The following is a 17,223-nucleotide window of genomic DNA, read 5'->3' on the forward strand; positions in this document are numbered from 1 at the left end:
GTACCTTGAGGAATTTATTCCATTGGGAAAATATGAAACTTGGGAGAAACTTTGAAATAATGAAAAAAAACCAAATCGACACTTCTGGGAAATTGCAGAGTCGAAGAGATTTGTAATGAATCTTTAACTTTGGACTTTGTTCTCCTATCACTGTATGACAGTGGCTTCTCCACCAGAGATGGATTTGGCCCCCTCTGCACGGCCATGTCTGGAGACTTGCTTGTCACAGCTGAGGGTGTGGTGTGCATGTGGCATCTCGGGACTGGAGAGTAGGGCTGTGGCCCACACCCGCCAGCAGACCGGAAGCCGCCTCAGCAGAGGACTGGCTCTCAGTACGGGCCGGCGGCCTGAGAGACCCCGCTCCATAGCACTGGGGTGTCTTCTTCTGCCCAAATATTTGTGGCACTTAGGGATGCAAAAGAATAGAGTTCCTGCATTTCCCCAGGCAAGTTTATCACTACCATTTTCCAGGTTTGTTTGTTTGTTTTCAGCTAGAAGATTAAAAAAAGAGACTAAGGGGGTTCTTGAAATACGGTCATTAGGTAAGGTTCTCTAGGTCTAAAATATAGTTTACACGAAAATTTGAGCTTTAGACATACATTGTATATAGCATTTAAGTGTTGACCCAAAGCATATAAAATTAGCATCTGGACAAATGAAAATTCTAAAAATTATGGCCAGAGAAGAGATGAATACATTTTATTTTCCACTGACAAGTTGTCGTAAGATGTCATGGGCGGGGCTTTTGTTCTGTAGAAGTAAAGTGTTTAAGGATCCGTGTTTCTTTTAAAGATCGGATGATATTGATGTCTGAATTTATTTTTGTGCTAAAGCCTAAACAATGTATTTAGCATATTTTCTGTTTTATGTCAGTAACAGCCCAATTTTGCTATTGTTATCCATCCCGTTGCTCAGAAGGACTTGTGAGGTTTGCGTTCTCCGTCTGAAGCAGCTCGCCCGTGTGAGGACAGAGCGCAGCAGTTCACAGCTGAGGGTATGCTTCCTTCCCTGTTTCCTGAGTGTTCGTCTCCTGTCTCCTCCCCGTCACTTCGACGACTCCAGTAATGGCAGGGAAGGGGCGGTGGCAGCACAGATGGGAGAGGGGCCGAGGTGGGACCCGGTGCCGTCGGCCGTGGAGTGTGGGTGACGACGTTGTGCTCCTCGTGAGCCTTGTGTGAAGTAACTGCTCTGTTCAGAAAACACAGAGTTGGGTAAATGTCTATAAAAATAGGAGTCCGAACGCCCCGGACATGGAGCGGTCATGTGTGTGTGACAGTCAGCAGTCACCTGAGTTTGTCCCCCACCTGTGCTAGTAACTGCTGAGAATCACGGATGCGCTTACGCTGTCTGAATATTTGACTTCTGGTTCTTCCCGCCTGCTTCTCAAAACGGATCCAGTTTTGACGTCTAAAGAGGAATTATTAGTGACACATACCGGAAGGTGAACCAAAAGCATTGCATTTTTAATTTCTAGCCCTTCTGTTCCTGAAGTTTGGGCGGTGATGGTAACGGGCTTGTCTTTCCGACCCCAGCTACTGTCCCCAGCCTGTACTTGTGATTCTTCATGATACATCCGATCTTAGTTGTCCAGGTAAAAAGAGGCAGGAATCATGCCCAATCCAGGACAGTGACTAAAACACGAATCACTCAGCTGGCCTGGAAATCTGGTTTTCTACTGGCAGAGATGGAAGCTTTTGCAATTCACCACCCTTCTCAGGGCCCCAGTTATGAAAAGCATGCTGGGAAGTGATGAGGGGATGAGTCAGCCAGTACGGGCCGGGTACTTGTCACAGGAACAGCATGACCGGGGAGAGAAACACAACAGTCCTCTCCTTACACAGCTGGCATTCTGGTGAAAGAGAGAATGAACCCACTTAACACAGTGGAAAGAGAACTTAGTACTTGGTGTAAGGAATTAAGTTCAGTGACAGTTACCGGTCGTGAGCTGGCGTTTGGTGTGCCAGGCTCCTCCACAGAGAGCCCCACCGTTTCGAGAGCAGAGCTATTCCCCTCTCAGATTGGGGCTAGGGGCTTATATTCCCACAAGAAAATATGCCTTAGTGCTTCTAACATGTATTAGGAAAAACCAGTGAGGCTTCTGTAATCAGAACCAGGCTTTACCCATAGTAAGCACTCAAATAATTTAACTCTGATTTCTTAGATTTAATTGCCTTAATTCCAAACTTGTATTGTGCTTCAGCAATCAATTATTAGAGGGAGATTCTTCCTCTGGGAGAGGAAGGCGGGGGTCACTTAATTGGGTCAGGTTGCCAGGTGAGGCCAAGTTACAGGGTTAATTAGGAAGGAAGCCTGTGGTTTTCTTCTGTGGTCTCTGACCTGGAAACATGTTAGAAATGCGAATTCTCAGACTTACTGCATTACACGTTTGGGGGTGGGCTCAGAAGTCTGTTGTGGCAAGCCCCCCAGGTCACATGCTCGCTGGAGTTAGAGAGGCACTGCCGCTGGAGAGTGTGGGGGCCGATGGATGGTTTCAGAATGGCACCAAATAGAACAGAAACTCGGGAGAAACAGGCCGTGTTCCTAGAGCAGGACGAGCTTAGCCAGAAAGCAAGTAGATGCATTGTATGTGACCGTTAGTCTTCAAAACACCATGGGAAGGGTACCCATGGTGGTAAAAGAGTGGACACGGAGCTAGTGAGACCTGACTAGGACGAGAAGCTGTGAGAACACGGTTGGTTTCCAGACGCGTCTGAGTCTCTGAGCCACTTGGAGACGTTTAGAAAGTTCTAGGGGTTGTTCCTGTGGTGAGGTGCTCAACAATGCCAGGGCAGTGAGAACTGCGGACGGAGGTGTAGACTTAGTCAGCAACCAGGGGATGGGAAGGAATTCGAATGTGCTCTGGCTTTGAAAATTAGGCAAGAGCCGCAAAGCGTGAAGAGCGTTTCACGTGAGGAGAGCAGCACAGACAGGAGGGAAACAGGCATCCGGACTGACCCCGTCGTACAAACATCTCCGAGAACCACCCTGAATGCAACTCTTTCCAAATTCTGTCCCTCTCTGACTCACCATTTCCTAACACGAGGGTGGGGGTGGTAGGAGAGAAGGAAAAGTTAATGAATAATTTGGTTTAAAAATGTGATGAGTTTCAGGCTGAATGAGAAGTAAAAAGTAAAATGGTGTGTGGATGGCATTACGTGTGGGGTTTTCTATTTCATAAATTTTTGGATGATGCATTTTTAGTAATTTTATGATGAAAAGTTTTACCTTTTATAAAGGCTGAAAGGAAGAATAAAGCAAGGATGTTCACGTGGATAGATCAGATCAGGTAAAGGTGGGAGAGAGCTGGCAGTGGTGAGGTGGCGATGTGAGCGCACCTTCAGTGATGGAATGCACACTGCGCCATCGTGGTGAAGGGCACGGCGAGGGGCACGGTGAGGGGCAGCGTGCCCTTCCCACGCTGACCTCTGACCTGAGCCTACCTTGGAGCTCCTTCCGTTATGAAACATGATAGCGCCTCTGCTCGGAGGGCTGTGTGAGCCCTGTGTGCTGGAGGAATTCAAGGTGATTGGCTCTGAGACTGAGCCTTTCTGCGAGACGCCCAAGGAGTCCTCGGAGGGAAGGTGGGGTTCAGGGTTGTGTTACCAGGCTAGTAAACACGAGGCCTCAGAGGCCTGCCAAAGCTCTGCGTCAGCAGTGACACCAAATATACAGACAGTGTTTTCAGGGTTCTGAACACATAACAACAAGTGTGTCATCATCGCTCTGTGAGCCTCTATTACTTAGCTTTGTTGGCTAATCCTGTTTTATTTAATCCCCACCCCTCACTACCCCACTGAATTACTTTAAAATCAATTCTACATGTAATACTTCAGTATATATCTAAGAAACAGAATTCTAGTTTTATTTAGAATTCCAGTTTTCTATTCTATATATAACCACGCCTGAACAAGCTTAATAATAATAATTCCTTGATATCATCTATAGACTGAATGTTTGTGTCCTCCAATATTCATATGTGAGAATCCTAACCCCCACGTGGTGGTATCAGAGGCAGGGCCTGTGGAGGCGATGAGGTCGTGAGGGCGGAGCCTCGTGAATGGGATCAGTGTCCTTATAAAGGGACCCCAAGAGGGCTCCCTCCTCCCTTCCACTCCGTGAGGACACGGTGAGGAGAGCTGTCCATGACACAGGAAGCAGGTCTCACCAGACACCGAATCTGCCTTGACCTTGGACAGCCGGCCTCCAGGATGGTGAGAAGTCATGTCTGTAGTTCCTAAGCCACCCGTCTGTGATGTTTGTGTCATCGCCGCCCACACGGACTAAGATATCAGCTTATCCAGCCAGTGTTCAAAGTTCCCCAAGTGTCTCAGGCATATCTTTTTATATTGGTTTATTTGAATCAGGTTCTAAAGTACTTTTATTGCCTTTGACTGTTATGTGTCTTAAATGATTTTTAATCTTGGGTGGGTCCTCCTCCCTCTTTTTCTTTTCCCCCCAATATTTGTTTGTTGGAAAAAACTGGTTATTTTCCCAGTATAAATTGGTCCATTTTGGATTTTGTTTCCCTGGTGTCTTTTAACATGTTCTTCTATCCCCCATATTTCCTGAAAACTGTGGTTGTATATGAGGTTTGATCAGATTCAGCCCCATTTTACTTGGATAAAATACAGTTCATAGATAGTGCTGCATCCTTCCTACTGAGTCTCATCAGAAAGCACGTAATTCTCTCTTTTTGTGACGTTGAGCGTGATCAGTGTTTTCAGTTGGGTATTATCAGCCTGCTCCCGCCATTATAGAGTTCCTGTCAACCTTTCATTTAATGTCTTAGCAGTTACTGATGATTGTTTTCTAGATCCATTATTTCATTAGGGGCTGGAAAATTGAGTTTTTCTATCATTTCTTTGTACTTCTTAACAAGATGTTTTACAAAGAAAAACTGTCATTGATTGTTTGATTACCTAGTGCAGTAGAAGCGGGATAAATGCTTCCGGAATGAGGACTTAGTCCCTAGCACTCCCCAAAGGTGATGTGGGAAGTGCTCCCTGGTCCTGACAATCACAGTGAGCACCTGAGCCCTAAGGACATGTGTGATGTGTCCCCATCATCATCATCATCACTGGTTCCGGCCAGCGAGCACTGTGAGCTGGCTCTGTGTTCTGACAAGACTCCAGCACTCTTTTGTTGCTTCTTTGCTTTCTGCTATGGTCAGATGTCTCAGAACCAACTGAAACATTTCTAGCCCTACCCTAGACAGGTTTGTTTCTTTTTCTTTTTAAGAATACAGGCTTAGATTTTTTTATATAAAAATGTATTTATGAACTAATTTATTGTGACACATTTACTTTCCGGCTTTATTTAGGAGAAATCCTTGCTATGACTATTTAGGTTTGTAAATCTAAATTTACTTGTGGAATCAAGTCTGCACTCTTGGACCAAAGGAGAGACTCCATTCTAGAAAGATCCAGTCCTCTGTGGGAGGAGAGTGTAGACAGTAACTGTAGTCAGGGTGTGTGCCAGGGGTCAGTTTCCAGGAACCGTGGCACCGCACTGCTATCTGTATGCTCCCAGAATGCAAGTCAAGTCTGGATAATCCTACATGCTTCACTGAGGTCACCTTCAAATGAGCCTTCAAGCCCTTTGAAGAGAGAGGTCCCCAGTGGCGCCCAGCACTGGGAAAGGAGTCCAGCCTGCCAGAGGGAGCCGTTGCTCTGAACAGCCCTGGCTCCTTGTACGGTGGGTAGATGCTGTAATCTGAGCACTAGGAATGGTTATTGCTAGAGGTTCTAGAGCCTTTTAGACGATTGAGCTAGAAAGTGCATTTGGTTTGTTTTGCAAAAGAAATAGGTGACAGGAGTTTATACTGGAAATTCCAATCTAACAAAATCAGGTACTTCTTTGATTTTATGTTTGTGGCCTTTTCTCTTGCGAAAAATCTTGGTTCCTAACTATCAGTGTAATTATTTAATTTCTTTATATTACTGCGACGGTTAATTTTTATGGGTGAACTTGGCCAGGCCATGGTGCCCAGATATTGGATCCAACGTTCAGGATGTTTCTGTGAGGGTGTTTTTAGGTAAGATGAACATTTAGATGGTTAGACTTTGAGTAGAGCAGATTGCCCTTCATCACGGGGTGGGCCTCATTCATCAGTGGAAGGCCTCATGAAACAAAGACTGACTTCTCCCAGCGAGCAGTTCTGCCCAGGGCGCACATGTGCCCTGTGGTGTTGGTCGTCCCGGGCTCTGCAGCCCTCCTGCCTCCCCTGCAGCTTGTGGCCTTGCAGCCCCCACACCTGAATGGGTCAGTTCCTTAGAGTGAATCTCTCCACACATATGCTGTTGGTTTTGATTCTTTGGAGCTTAAGACAGATGTATTGGAACTTCCACTTCTAATGAACAGAGATTGGATTTACCCTCCCACCCGAAACAACTGAAAAAACAGATAAAATAAATGAAACACTGGAACACAAGACATTGCACATCAGGCCACCAAGGCGGGTGGTCTCTGGGAGACAGGACACACATGAAGTGAGCCCCACGAATGTCCCAGTTTGCTGCCTGGAGGATGGGGGACCAGGAGGATGCTGGGCGCCTGCATGAGGTGGGAGGTGTAGCTCAGATTCTGGGGAAGCCCAGGTGGCTGGAGAGCAAGGGAAGAGTCCTGGGGAAGAGCGCTGCGCAGAGGAAACGCTGGAGGTCTGCGAAGGCACCCGAGTGCCCACGGTGTAAAGTGCTCGCGGCCGAGGAGAGGAGGCGGACAGGACGCGGAGGCGCGGCCCCGCGGGGAACCTCGGAGTTCCCAGCGTAGTGCGTGGACAACTAAGGAGGCTCTGGCCAGACTAAATGCAGGTCTTGTCCAGACTGACAAAGCAACACCTGAAAGGATCAGACTGCTTCCACGTAACTTAATGGTGTCCCTAATCATTGTTTATTGCTGCATGACGGCACATGTTTACTTTCTTACAGTTCCTGAGGGTCAGGAACCCAGGTTGTGGCTTAGCCGGTCGCTGTGGCGCAGGCTCTCTCACGAGGCTGCAGTCGGCCTGGCAGCCAAGGTGGCAGTCATCTGAAGGCTTGACTGGGGCTGCAGAACGCGGTGCCAAGCTGTCCCGTGCAGCCCTGGGCAAGAGTTCCCGTTCCTTTGCCACGTGGGCTCTCCAGAGGCCAGCTCCCCGCAAGGCCGCCGGCTTTCCTCCGCAGGACTGATCCGGCAGGGGAGAGGGCAGGCGACTCGGCTGCCACAGCGCCGCCTGGAGGCTGAGCTCAGGTGCCAGGCGGCCGCACCTCCACGGTGTTGTGTGGTCTTGCACCACGTGGGAAGACGGGACTCCAGGTCGTGATGCCAGGAGCAGGGCCCCAGGAGCCATCTCAGTGGCTGCCACCCACACAGGTGTAGACGTCCTCTTACGTTTTTACAGCAGACATCTTTTTTCAATTTAAAAAAGTTTTATTTTTCAATTACAGTTGACATACAATATTATGTTAGTTTCAGGTATAAACATAGTGATCAGACATTTACAAAGTGATCCCCCCCATAAGTCTAGTCCCCACCTGACACCATAGATAGTCATACAGTGTTACTGACTATATACCTTACGCTGTAGTTTACACCCTGTGACTGTTTTTGCAACTGCCAATTTGCATTTCTTGATCTCTTCACCTTTTCCATCCATCTCCCTACCCCTCTCCCATCTTGCGACCGTCAGTTTGTTCTCTGTATCTATGAGTTTGTTTCTGTTTTGTTTGTTTGTTTATTTTGTTTTTTTTAGATTCCACATTCAAGTGAGATCATATGGTATTTGCCTTTCTCTGTCTGGCTTTTGATGGACCTAGAGGGTGTTATACTAGTTGTAGAATTCTTAACAAAATTTTAGCAATTGAATCCAATGATATATAAAATAGATAACAGAACAAAGTGGGGTTTATCCTAAGAATGCACGGTTAGCTTAACATTTGAAATTAATCAACATAATTTACCATTTTAACAGGCTAAAAATTATAGACAAATTATAGGTTCAGAAAACGCATTTCACCCTCTAGATTCATCCATGTTGTCGCAAATGGCAAGATTTGATTCTTTTTTATGGCTGAGTAACACTCCACTGTATATATGTGTCACGTCTTCTTTATTCATTCCTCTTTCACTGGACACTTAGGTGGCTTCCACATCTTAGCTATTGTGAATAACGCTGCAGTGAACATGGGGGTGCAGTCATCTCTTTGAGTTAGTGTTTTTGTTTTCTTTGGGGAAATATCCAGAAGTGGAATTGCTGGGTTCTATGACAAATACACCTATTATGGGGGATCACTTTGTAATGCATATAAATATCGAGTCAGTTTGAGGTACGCCAGAAACTAACAGGAGATTGTATGCCAATAATGTCTTAAAAAATGCATTTCACAAGATTAAGCCCTCTTTCCTGATGAAAAGTCTCACTGCACTGGGATAGAAGGGATAAGTAAACAGATGTCATCATGTAAGTAGATCCTACAGTTTAATATTAACACTTAATGGTGAAAGGCTATGCTGTCGCCCTAAAATCAGGAACAAGGCCGTGTATTTGCCATCGCCACTTCTATTCAGTGTCATGTGGAAGTTCTAGTCGTTGCAATAGGGCAGGGAAAAGATACAGAGGCATCCAGCTTGGAAAGGAAGAAGTAAACTAGTCTTTTTGCAGACGTCATGAACATCTACCTAGAAAATCCTATGGGATCTGCATAAATGAAATTAGAACTAATAACTTAGTTTAGCAAGGTTGTAGGATATGAAATCAATATACGAAAATTGTATTTCTATAGCCTAGCAACAATTAGACATCAAAATTTTAAAAATCTATCATTTATAATAATGTTAAAATACATAAAATGATTATGGGTAAATTTGACCAATATATGAAAGATCTGTACACTGAAAATGACAAAACACTGAGTGAAATTACAAAAACAAATAAGATTTAGTGCTGTTAAGATGTCAATTCCCCCCAAATTAATCTGTAGATTCAACTTAATCCCAATCCAGCAGCCATTTTTGTAGAAATTAACAAGAAGATTTTAAAGCCACAGCAACATTGAAAAGGAAGAATACAGTTGGAGAACTTGTAATGCCTGATGTCAAGACTCACTGTAAAGCTTCAGTAATCAGGATAGTGCAGTAATGACGACAAGGTAACAGGACAGAACAGACTCTAGAAATAGACCCTCACATGTATGGTCAATTGATTTTCAACAAAAGTAGGCGTTTCTCTGCACTTTTGGAGAGAGAATAGTCTTTTAAGTAAATGGTCCTGGAACAATTAGATATCCAAAAGCACAATCCAAAAAAAAAAAAAAAAAAAAAAAAAAAATCAAAACAATAAATCAAACTTTATCAAAATTATGAACTTCTGTTCTTTGACAGACACTTTTAGGAGAATGAAGACAAGCTATAAGTTGTGAGAGAATATTTACAAATCACATATCTGACGAAGGACTTGTATACAGAATACATAAAGAACTCTAAAAATTCAATAAGAAAATCTAATTTTTAAAATGGACAAAAGATTTTAACAGATACTTCAGTGAGGAAGACACTGATGACTGATAAGCACGTGAAAGATGCTGACCATCGTTAGTCATTTGGACATGGAAGGAAAACCATAATGACGAGGTACCATGACTTATTAATTTGAATCGAAAAGACTGACCATGCAAAAAGTCGACAAGGCTGTGGACCTCTCCTATGTTGGTGGTGCTAATATAAAATGGGGCAGCCATGTTGGCAAACAGTGTGGCAGTTTCTTAAAAAGTTAAACAAATTTAGCGTATGGCCTCGCGATGATGTTGGGAGGAAGAAGCCAGACACGAGTACACACTGTACTGGGCCGTTTATATGATGGTCAAGAATTAGCAAAGCTAATCTGTGACGACAAAGGTCAGCATAGTAGTGTCTATGGAAGACGTACCTGTTGAGTTAGGAGGAGAAGGGGCCCTGCTGAGAGCTGGAAATAGGCTGTATTTTGACCAGCTGTGATTACACGTGTGTGTTTTTAAAAATTCATCAAACTGGACACTTAAGATTTGTTAATTTTATTCTTTGACTCTATACCTCAGTTAAAAAGAAAGAAGATATATTACTCTGCATTTCGAAGTTTAAAAATACATTTTAAAATAATTCACTCATCAAAGAGCGTTTAAATAACTTACCTAAATTCCACAACTAGTAGATGGCACAGCAGGGATTAAAATCCAAGTCTATCTGACTCTAAAGCCCATTTAATTATTGTGCTGTGCTGCTGCTTGCCATGCCTTCTAACCCCAACATTCTGAAGAATGGTATATGCACCAGCTAAGCTTTGGGAAGAGTGAAGGAGTGGACTAGTTGTGTGGCCATTCTGAAGCTATCAAGGTCAAGGAGGAATGGGGAAAAACGAATAACGAAGGAGAACAGTTGTGTTCAGTGAGCCTCAAATCAGCAGTTCAAGTGAAAGGCAACTTGGTAAGAGATCGGTTCCGCCTGCAGTCTCAAAGGAGGAAGTGTCAGAAGTGTCATAGGCACAGCGAGAGAGACCAGATGACGATCAGATGGCTGTCACCAGAGCTACACCCAGGTTTGTGTGAAGTAAGGGGATGGACAAGGTTATGCAACCCCAGCCCCAAGCCAATCACTGTTTGAGCCTACACTCCATTTCTTTTTAATTTATAGGGGAGAGGGAGAGAGCGGAAGGAGGGAGAAGGAGAGAGAGGGGGGCTGTTTGCAGGGAATAGAGGTGCAGTTCTGGGAATAACTAATCAACGTTTGATAGTAGAACTGGGCTATATTTAGATAATGTAGTTGTTTCAGTGGAAGAGTTTTTCTCATATTCTTTTCCCTCCCTTTAGTATATTCTCAGCACACATCTGTCCACAGCTCATAAGCGGCGCACTGAGGGGCAGTGCATTTGGCAGGCTGAATTTGGCACTGGTCTGACTGCCTCAGCATGGAAAAGGCCCGAAGACACTAAATTCTATTCAGTTTCATTGGTTGAGCTTTTGCGAAATGGGGCAGGAATCTTGATAACTTGCTTCTGGGCAGTGAGAAGAAAATCCACAACCTGCAGTTTGTGCCTTGGGTTGCAGGTGGAAGTCAAAAACTAACGCCCCCCCTTTCCATCCCACTCCCCGCCCCGCCCCATGACGAAGTTGTAAGACTAACTGCTTTGCTTACCTCTTCTCAGTCAGAGATGAGACTATCCAAGTAATGGCCAAACTGAAGGCCCCTAGTATTTTTTCAATTAGCATCTATAAGGAAAGAGCTGTTTTTGCCTCACGCTGGTATCCTGTGTCCCTGTTTCATTGCCCTTCCAGCAGTGACACGTGGAGGTTTGTTTCTGCAGCTGTCTGCGCTCCTCTGGAATGTGGCCCCTTGCTCATCCTGCCCTCATCTGGCCTGCTGTCGGGCTGGCATGAGCTGACCTAGAGGGCGAGGATGGGTTCATTTTGCTTTCTCACTCATTTCCTGAGTGTATATGGGCTAGTTCCTCTGCGCCCGCTGCGCCCCGGGGTCTTGTCCTGGCTGCCTCCATTCTCGCGGCCTTGGCTGCCTTCCTGGTAGGTGTTTTCTGGGCACTAGAGGGCAGCAGTTTCAAAAGCTCAGGCATTAGGAGAAAGTGAACCAGAGGTTCTAGAATTGTTGGGCTCCGTGTGTTATCCCAGAATTCCAACACGAATGCTCCACCAGCCCTCTTCTTCCCTCTCCAGATCACTGTTCCCCAAGGGTCCTACCACAGCTCGGCCCAGGAAAACGTCTCTGTTGTTACCACTCCCATCTGCAGAAGGACTAAGAAATCACTTAGTCTGAGTATTTTGTAGATGAGACACCCGAGGACCAAAGGGGAAGTCACCCCCTCAAAGTTACATGGCTAGTTGGTGACAAAATTCAGACTGGATTCCAGGGCAGCTGGAGTTAGAATATAGGGGCCATCGGTTAACTGAGAGTAATGAAAGGTCTAGGTGTGGATAAAATGGTGGAAACTCTACAGCAGGATCGGGAAGGGTTGGATGGGACCCAGAACTGAGTCTCAGAAATAGTACCAACAGTATGGATTGTAGAAATTAGTGAAATTTTCTTATTTTTATATGCTCTCTTTAGATTTCACTCCAACAAAAGCCCTTTTGAGAAAAGGGTCTGATAAATTCATTTACACTAAAATGTTACTTGAAAATTTTAATTTAATTTGTACTTCTCTTGATGTGTTTAGAAAATTAAATGATAGCAAAAGGGTTGTTTTAAAAATACCAGTTCTCTGCCCCACTCCTACTCAGCCCCCCCAGTCCTGTTTCCTAGAAGTAACCACTTTAAGTTCTTGTAGCATTTTCTTCTCGTATTCACTTCTATATTTCTATGTACATGTATTTATGCATATAGTATGATTTATAAATTTATCAGTTGTAGATGTTAGCATTAGCTTTCTGTTATGGTAGATGAGAGCCTAGCTTTCTAAATACCTTGTTTATCGTCTCCCATTCCTCCTCCCAATATCCTCCCAATATGGTTATCGCACAACATTAGGTCAAATCAATATTAGCATTGACAGTATTATGGTTATAGAAATACCCCCACACTTTCTCCAGGTAGTGTACTATCATTATGCTTTCTTTTATACACAACTTTTTGTTTAATCTAGAGTTAATAATTTCCTTGTTCTTCCATTTGCTTAGCTATTTAACCACTGCTATTTTGTCCAAATGTTTTAAAAGATCTCTCAAATGCAAAGCAATATATCTAAATTTCAGTTTCAAAGCACTGAAACATCAGACATGTCTCTCTCCTCTCCCCTCCCACCTGGACTAGTTGTTCTGCAATTCATGGCGTCTGTGCAGGTACTTCCTCTCACTCCTTCTCTATGTTGGACCCGCTGTTTCCACATCTTTTTCACTGGCTTACTCCCTTGCAAGGATGGAGAGCATACTCCAGTACCTTCCCAAGAAATGGTGCATGAAAGGTAAGGTTTTGAGTCTTTGCATGCTTTAAAATATTTTTATTGGGCTGGCCTGGTGGCTCAGGCGGTTAGAGCTCTGTGCTCCTAACTCCGAAGGTTGCCGGTTCGATTCCCACATGGGCCAGTGGGCTCTCAACCACAAGGTTGCCAGTTCAATCCCTCGAGTCCCGCAAGGGATGGTGGGCAGTGCCCCCTGCAACTAAGATTGAACACAGCACCTTGAGCTGAGCTGCAGCTGAGCTCCAGGATGGCTCAGTTGGTTGGAGCGTGTCCTCTCAACCACAAGGTTGCCGGTTCGACTCCCGCAAGGGATGGTGGGCTGTGCCCCCTGCAACTAGCAATGGCAACTGGACCTGGAGCTGAGCTGCACCCTCCACAACTAAGATTTAAAGGACAACAACTTGACTTGGAAAAAAATCCTGGAAGCACACACACAGAATAAAAGTTCTGTTCCCCTTCCCCAATAAAATCTTAAAAAAAATATATTTTTATTTACTGCCACACTTGATAGACATTTTGGCTGGGCCCAATGTTCTAGGTTGGAGAGATTTTCCTTCAGGTTCAGGAGGCACTGAGTCATTGTCATCGAGCTTCCAGTATTGCTGTTGTGAAATTGGATGCAATACTGATTCCCAGTATGGAGCACTGTTGTGTTGTGTGGTCTCTCTAAGCCTTGGGCATCTTTCTTTTCTATTTTTCTGATTTCATGATAAAATTCCTTGGTGTGAAACATTTTTCATTAACTTTGCTGGCTTCTTGAGGATGCTTTCAACTTGAGATTTATGTCTTTCAGTTCTGGGAAATCTTTTGTATTACATGCCTAGATGGCTTCATTGGTGAATTCTACCAAACATTTCAAGAAGAATTTACATCAATTTTTCTGAAGTTATTTCAAAATATAGGAGAAAAGGAACCATTTTCTAACTCATTTGATGGGGCCAGTATTACCCTGATACTAAAACTAGACAAAGACATCATGGGAAGAAAACTACAGAACACTATCACTTATAAACATCGACACAAAAATCCTCAATAAAATACTAGTAAAACGAATAAGGCAGTATATTGAAAGGATTTTACACATCAACAAATGGCATTTTTACCAAGAGTGAAATAGAAATTCAACATGTAAAAATTATTCCATTTAATACACCACGTTAATAGAATGAAAGGAAAAAACACATGATCATCTAAATTGATGAAGACAAAGCATTTGACAAAATCCAACACTTTTTTATGATGAAAACATTCAACAATCTAGGAAGAGAAGGAAACTGCCTTAATCTGGGTAAGGGCATTTATGAAAATTTACAAATAACATCATATTCAACAATGAAACACTAAAAGCTTTCCTCTTAAGATCAGAAACAAGACAAGGATGTCCACTTTAATTCATAATCACACTGGAGGTCCAGAGCAATTAGACAAGAAAGAGAAAGAAAAAGAATTTAGCTTGGTGTGAAAGGAGAAAAGTATTTTCATACTACATGATCTTGTATATAGAAAATATTATAAAGAAAATACACACATAAATATATTTTAATCCATTCTTCAAATCTCAGCCTTTTGATTGGAAGTTTAACCCACTTACATTTAATGTAATTACTAATGTAGGATTTACACCTGCCATTTTGTCACTGTCTTCTATTCGCCTTATGTCTTTTCTCCCCTCTATTCCTACATTAATACCTCTTTTTTGTGTTAAATAGATATTTTTCTAGTGTGCCACTGCAATTCCCTTGCTTTTTCTTTATATATATGATATATATATGACACATATATATGTCATATATAATATAAATTGTGAATATATACATATATATATATATATATATATATATATATATATATATATATATATAATATGTAATACATGTTATTTTTAGTGCTTTCCCTGGGATTACAATTAACATGTTAACTTAATCTATTTAAATTAATATCAATTTAATTTTAATAGTATACCAAAGTTAGTATCCAGTATAGCTCCTTGCCCACTCCTTTTTGCTATTATTATTTATATAAATTATATCTTTTTACATTTTAAGACCATCAATACATTTTTATAATTCTTGCTCTATTCAGTTGTCTTCTAAATCAGTTAGGAGGAGAAAAGTGTCAAAAACAAAAATACATTTATACTGTTTTACATATACCTGTGTACTTATTTTTACCAGTGTTTTTATTTCTTCATATGGATTCAAGTTTCCATCTAGAGAACTTTCATTTGAGTCTGAAGGACTCCCTTTAGGATTTCTTGCAGGGAATGTCTATTAGTAATGAATTCTTTCAGTTTTTAAAAAACATGATAATATCTTAATTTCTCCTTCATTTTTGAAGAATAGTTTTACAGGACATGAAATTCTTGGTTGGCATTGTTTTTATTCCAACACTTACAGTAAATATGTTATCCCACTGCCTTCTGACTTCCATGGTATCCAGTGGGTCAGCATTTAATCTTAATTTGGATCTCTTGTTATGATGCCTCACTTTTCTCTTGATGCTTTCAGGATTCTCTTTCAGTCTTGGGCATTCAGTAGTTTGACTATAATGGGTCTAGGTATAGACCTTTGACATTTATTCTCCTTGGAGTTTATTGATCTTGGGTGTGTGGATATTTTGTCATCAAATTTAGTGTGTTCTTGGGCATTATTTGTTCATATGTTGTTCTTGGCCTTTTCTCCTTCCTTTTCTTCCAGAACTCCTGTTATGCATATGTTGGTACACTTGTTAGTGTCGCACAGGTCCCTGAGAGTTGGTTCCCTTTTATTTGCATTTCTCAGACTGTAATCACTATTGATCTATCTTCAAGGTCACTGATTCTTACTTCTGCCAGCTCAGATCTTCTGTTGAGCCCCTTTAGTGAATATTTGATTTCAGTTATTGTACTTTTCAATTCCAAAATTTCTGCTTAGTTCTTTTTTATAACTTCTGTCTCTATTTATATTATCTATTTGATGAGTCATTGTTCTTATACTGTTAATTCTTTGAGTATGGTTTTCTTTAGTTCTTAGAAAATATTTATAATAGCTGGTTTAAGGGCTTTCACTAGTAAGTTCAGCATCTAGTCTCCCTTGGAAATAGGTTTTATTTATTGTTTTTTCCTCCGTGGGTGAACCATACTTTTCTGATTGTGTGCATGTCATTTTTTTTTAATGGACAATTCAAATAATGTAATGTGGCAACCCAGAAATCAGGTTGTCCTCGCTCGTTTGTTTTTGTTTTTTACTGTTGCTCTTTGTTTAGTGACTTTTCTTAACTAATTCCTTAGTCTGTATTCTTTGCATGTGTGGCCACTGGAATCTTTGCTAGATTAACTTAAAGGTCAGTTACTGATTGAACAGAGATTTTCTTAAAAGCTTTGAACCCACAAGTCTCCTTCTCTTTGCTGAGGGGCTCTTCTTGGGACACACAGATGCACTGACCAGCAGCTTGCACTTCTTTCTTAGTTTTCACTTCCTGTTTGCACAGAGCCTCAAGGTTGGCCAGAAGTCAGAATTTAGGCTTTTCTCAGATCTTTCCTGGGCATGCTTACAGACTTATACATGTGTATGCTCTCCTAGGAATATGTTCAGGCTTTTCAGAGTTCCCTGTGGACGTAGCACACCCAGAGTTTCCTTTCAGGTTTTGTAGCCAGCCTCTTGTTTGCCCTAACTTGTGTTGCCACCTTACATAACTGCAGTGTTAAACCTTTGCCACAATTGGTCTAATTGATTTAATTAATTGATTTAATGGCCATAGTTACTTGTTTTGGACAAATGTCCTAGGGATTGAGTCATATCGAGCCTTATAAATGGAGCTTTTCCACAGTTACCAGACAGGTACAATAATGACAGTTTTCTGGAGATGTTGCTTTTTGGGGAGCTACACACTCCTCTGTCCCCACTAGTGGCTACTAGGCTGCTGGTTTTCGCGTCTCTCATGGTTTCGAGGCTCCTGGTTTTAAAGGCTAGTACAGAGCTGGGCAGAAGGGGATGAGAATAGAGCAAGTTAAAACTCCACAAAGCTCAACGATTCTTACCTAATTTTAGCCATTTTTCTTCAATAATGCTCCTCAGATTGTTGCAAGCCTTTGGTTAATTTCCAGAGTTTTGAAATCGTTGATTTTGACATTTTTCCCAGTGTTTTTGTTACTTTTACGGAGGAGGAGATTTTGGGAAGTGCTTACTCTACCGTTCTGGAAATGCTTCTCCTTTTGCTAACATTTGGATGCAAACTGATGTGGAAGGAGGTACAAATGCATGTGAACATGTCATCTCGAAGGGGCTAAATTGATGTTTTAAAAATTGAATCTCCAGGTTACTCCTCCT

General features: G+C 42.4%; 1 protein-coding gene across 1 annotated transcript in view; it reads left to right on the forward strand.

Moving 5' to 3' along the window:
- Positions 1-122: 122 nt before the first annotated feature.
- Positions 123-17,223, forward strand: part of DDR2 (discoidin domain receptor tyrosine kinase 2) — a 99,653-nt gene continuing 82,552 nt past the window's right edge. The window contains exons 1-2 of the mRNA XM_074322059.1: positions 123-445; positions 916-994. The gene's annotated coding sequence lies outside the window, so the exon portion shown is untranslated. The remainder of the gene's footprint in view (positions 446-915; positions 995-17,223) is intronic.

Source organism: Rhinolophus sinicus, linkage group LG17 (assembly GCF_036562045.2).
Source record: "Rhinolophus sinicus isolate RSC01 linkage group LG17, ASM3656204v1, whole genome shotgun sequence".
NCBI lineage: Eukaryota > Metazoa > Chordata > Mammalia > Chiroptera > Rhinolophidae > Rhinolophus > Rhinolophus sinicus.